Below are 5,257 nucleotides of genomic sequence, written 5' to 3' on the forward strand. Positions count from 1 at the left end.
ATTAAAAATTTTATTAATTGAATTAATAATTATTCTTCATTAGATGACTGAAAGCAAGTATTGGTCTCTTAAACCACTTAATAGTAAATTAGCAATTACTTCTAATGAAAGAATTAGTTAAATTTATAACATAAATATGTCAAATTTATATTATTACTAAAGTAATATTCTTTTATTCCTCAAATAATACCCATTAATTGAATTTTATCTTTTTTTTTTTTTATTTGTATCTTTATTTTATTTAATATTATAAATTATTATATTTTTTTAAATAAAAATAATTTTAATAATAATCAAAATAAAAATATTAAAAAAAATTTTAACTGAAAATGATAAGTAATTTATTTTCAATTTTTGATCCTTCAACTAATTTATTTAATCTACAATTAAATTGAATTAGAACCTTTATTGGTTTAATTATTATTCCATATTCATTTTGATTTATTCCCAATCGTAAATTTGTTTTTTGAAATTTAATTCTTAATAAATTACACAATGAATTTAAAACTTTATTAGGTCCTAATAGATTTAATGGATCAACTTTTATTTTTATTTCATTATTTTCTTTTATTTTATTTAATAATTTTTTAGGACTATTTCCTTATATTTTTACTAGAACAAGTCATTTAACAATTTCTCTCTCTATCTCCCTTTCATTATGATTAAGATTCATACTATATGGTTGAATTAATAATTACCAACATATATTTATTCACATAATTCCTCAAGGAACTCCTAGTATTCTTATACCTTTTATAGTATTAATTGAAACAATTAGTAATATTATTCGACCAGGAACATTAGCAGTTCGACTAACTGCTAATATAATTGCAGGTCATCTTCTTCTTACATTATTAAGAAATACTGGAATTAATATACCTTCCTATATATTAATTTTTCTAATTTTTATTCAAATTTTATTATTAATTCTTGAATCAGCAGTTGCAATTATTCAATCTTATGTAATTTCTATTCTTAGAACATTATATTCTAGTGAAACTAATTAATGACAATACACAATAATCACCCTTACCACTTAGTAGATTTTAGTCCTTGACCTTTAACAGGATCCATTGGAGTAATAACTTTAGTTACAGGAATAATTAAATGATTTCACAATTTTAACATAAATTTAATAATTTTAGGCTACATAATTATTTTATTAACAATATATCAATGATGACGAGATATTTGTCGAGAAGGTACTTTCCAAGGTAAACATACTTTATTTGTATCAAAAGGTTTACGATGAGGAATAATTCTTTTTATTATCTCTGAAGTATTTTTCTTTATTTCATTTTTTTGAGCTTTTTTTCATAGTAGTCTTTCACCTAATATTGAAATTGGGGCAATATGACCTCCCTTTAGAATTATCCCATTTAACCCCTTTCAAATTCCATTATTAAATACAATTATTTTAATTACCTCAGGAATTACAGTCACCTGAGCTCACCATGCAATTATAGAAAATAATTTTTCTCAAATAACTCAAGGATTATTTATTACTATTATATTAGGAATTTATTTTTCTATTCTACAAGCATATGAATATTTTGAAGCTTCTTTTTCTATTGCAGATAGAATTTATGGTTCTACTTTTTTTGTAGCAACAGGATTTCATGGACTTCATGTAATTATTGGAACAATTTTCCTTTCTATTTGTCTTATCCGTCATTTAAATTTCCATTTTTCTAATAATCATCATTTTGGATTTGAAGCAGCAGCATGATATTGACATTTTGTTGATGTAGTATGATTATTCCTTTATATTTCAATTTATTGATGAGGAAACTAATTTATTTATATAATATATTTAGTATATTTGACTTCCAATCAAAAAGTTTAATTTAATTTAATATAAATAATTAATTTATTATTAACATTAACTATTATAATTATATTAATTTCTAATATTTTAATACTTTTATCCTTAATCTTATCAAAAAAATCATTTATAGATCGAGAAAAAAATTCTCCATTTGAATGTGGATTTGATCCCAAATCTTCTGCACGAATACCATTTTCTCTTCATTTTTTTTTAATTACTATAATTTTTTTAATTTTTGATATTGAAATTGCATTAATTTTCCCTTTAATTAATTGTTTTAACTTAGTAAATTTTTCTACAATAATAAAAATTAGATTTTTTTTTTTAATTATATTATTAATTGGACTTTATCATGAATGAAATCAAAATATACTTAATTGAACAAATTAGGATTATAGTTTATAAAAAACATTTGATTTGCATTCAAAAAATATTAATTTTTAATTTATCTTAAATAAGAAGCAAATATTGCATTTAATTTCGACTTAAAAGAAAGAGTTAATAACTCCTTATTTAAATAATTAATTGAAACCAAAATAGAGGTATATCACTGTTAATGATATTATTGAATAAAAAATTCCAATTAAATTATGAAATATAAAAATTAAGCTACTAACTTAAATTATAGTGGTTAATAACCATTAATATTTCTATTTATATAGTTTATTATTAAAACATTACATTTTCATTGTAAAAATAAAAAAAAATTTTTTATAAATATTTAAAGATTTAATAATCTCCCTAATATCTTCAATATTATGCTCTTTTTATAAGCTATTTAAATTAATTAAATTAAAAATATTAAATATATAATTAATATTCATAAAATAAAACTAAATAAATAAATTTTAAAATTATTTATTTGATAAAAATTATAGTAAACAGAATAATTTTTAATAATATCAAATATACCTTGACCTCTATAAATTTCTCTTCATCCCATATCAATATTTTTTATAATATTTTGACCTAATTTTAAAAAATAATAATTTAAACCATAAGTAGATAAATTAGGTATAAATCATATTAAACATAAAAAATTTCTTAAACTATAAGTTATTAAAAATTTATTCACAGAATAAATTTTTATATTTCTAATTAAATATCCTATTAATAATCCTAATATTCTTACATAAATTACTATTATTTTTATATTAAAAGGTAAATAAATTATATAAGGATAATTAAAAATTAATCAACTTAATATTCTTCCTACTACTAATCTTATTCCTAATAATATAAATATTCTCTTTAATATTATATAATCCTCATCATATAAATTATAAACTACTAATAAATTATAATCATTAATTATTAAATAAAATAATAAACGAATAGTATAAAATATAGTTAAACCAGTAGAAAAATAATATAAAAAAAAAATTAATATATTTAAATTTCTTATACTAACTATTTCTAAAATTAAATCCTTTGAATAAAATCCAGCTAAAAAAGGAATACCGCATAAAGCTAAATTAGAAATATTTAAACATAATGAAGTTAAAGGAATATAAAATCTAATTCCTCCTATATAACGAATATCTTGAATATCATTTATTATATGAATAATAACACCCGCACATATAAACAATAAAGCCTTAAACATAGCATGAGTTAATAAATGAAAAAAAGCTAAATCAGCTAATCCTATTCTTAAAATTCTTATTATTAATCCTAATTGTCTTAAAGTAGATAAAGCAATAATTTTTTTTAAATCAAATTCATAATTAGCAGAAATACCAGCCATAAATATAGTTAACCCTGATAAAACTAATAAAAACTTTAAAAAAATTATATCAACTAACATCATATTAAATCGAATTAATAAATAAACGCCAGCAGTAACTAAAGTAGAAGAATGAACTAAAGCCGATACTGGAGTAGGAGCTGCTATTGCTGCAGGTAATCAAGATCTAAAAGGAATCTGAGCTCTCTTTGTTATAGCTGCAATAATTAATAAAAATCTAATAAATTTTATTATAAAATCATTATTTATAAAATTTAAATAAAAAATATAATTTCATCTACCATAATTTATTATTCAAGCAATAACCATTAAAATTATTACATCTCCAATACGATTAGATAAAGCAGTTAATATTCCTGCATTATAAGACTTAATATTTTGATAATAAATTACCAAACAATATGAAACTAAACCTAACCCATCTCATCCTAAAAAAATTCTAATTATATTAGGTCTAATAATCAATAAAACTATCGATAATACAAATAATAAAACTAAAATAATAAATCGATTTAAATTTAACTCTGAATGTATATATCTTCCTCTATAATAAATTACAGAAGAAGAAATTATTAAAACAAATATTAAAAATAATAAAGATATTCAATCCAATAAAATAGACATTACTACTCTTATAGACCTAAAAGAAATAATTTCCCACTCTAAAAATAAAGTTAAATTCTCCATAATAAAATATATTATAAAAAAAAAACTTATTATTCTAAAAAAAAATAAAAAAAAAAATCTAATAAAACAAATAGAATATCTTTTAATGATTTAAAATGAAATTTCATATTTTTGACTCCACAAATCAATATTTTATATTTAAATTATTTAAATAAAATCAAATAAAAAAATAATCAATTTTTAAAACTAAAACATTAAGAGGTAATCAATGTAATATTAATATTAAATATTCCCGTGATACCCCTGTATAAAATCTATAAATTCCTAAATTATATTTTCCATGTTGTGTATAAGAATATAAATATAATCTATAACCAGCTCTAAAAAAAGAAATCATAATCAAAGTAATTATTGATAATCAAGATCATCCTACTACTCTATTAATTAATCTAATCTCTCCCATTAAATTTATTGAAGGTGGAGCTGCTATATTTGAGGATATTAATAAAAATCACCACAATCTTATCGAAGGTATAAAATTTATTATCCCCTTATTAATATATAATCTTCGTCTTTGTAAACGTTCATAATTAATATTAGCTAAACAAAATATTCCTGAAGAACATAAACCATGACCAATTATTATAATATAAGAACCTACATAACCTCAGTAATTTATAGTTATAATACCACAAATCACTAATCTTATATGGGCTACTGACGAATAAGCAATTAAAGATTTCATATCAACTTGACAAAAACAATTTAATCTAATAAATAAACCACCTAATAATCTAATAACTACTCAAATAAAATTAAATTTTATTCCAATTTTTTGAAAAAGAATTATAATTCGTAAAAGTCCATAACCTCCTAATTTTAACATAATTCCAGCTAAAATTATTGAACCTGAAACCGGAGCCTCTACATGAGCCTTAGGAAGTCATAAATGAACAAAATATATAGGTATCTTTACTAAAAAAGCCAAAATTATTGATAAATATATATAAAAAATAATCTATTCTAAAAAATTTATAAAAATATATAATTATATA

At 19.8% G+C, this 5,257-nt stretch overlaps 2 pseudogenes; one reads left to right on the top strand and one right to left on the bottom strand.

Moving 5' to 3' along the window:
- Window positions 1-187: 187 nt before the first annotated feature.
- Window positions 188-1,799, top strand: LOC137927841 (ATP synthase subunit a-like; annotated as a pseudogene).
- Window positions 1,800-2,611: 812 nt separating this feature from the next.
- On the bottom strand, window positions 2,612-4,947 carry LOC137927889 (NADH-ubiquinone oxidoreductase chain 5-like; annotated as a pseudogene).
- Between the last annotated feature and the right edge of the window lie 310 nt (window positions 4,948-5,257).

Source organism: Battus philenor, unplaced genomic scaffold, assembly GCF_028537555.1.
Source record: "Battus philenor isolate CCGP_79_NKW_IND1 unplaced genomic scaffold, ilBatPhil1.0.hap1 SCAF_103, whole genome shotgun sequence".
Lineage (NCBI taxonomy): Eukaryota > Metazoa > Arthropoda > Insecta > Lepidoptera > Papilionidae > Battus > Battus philenor.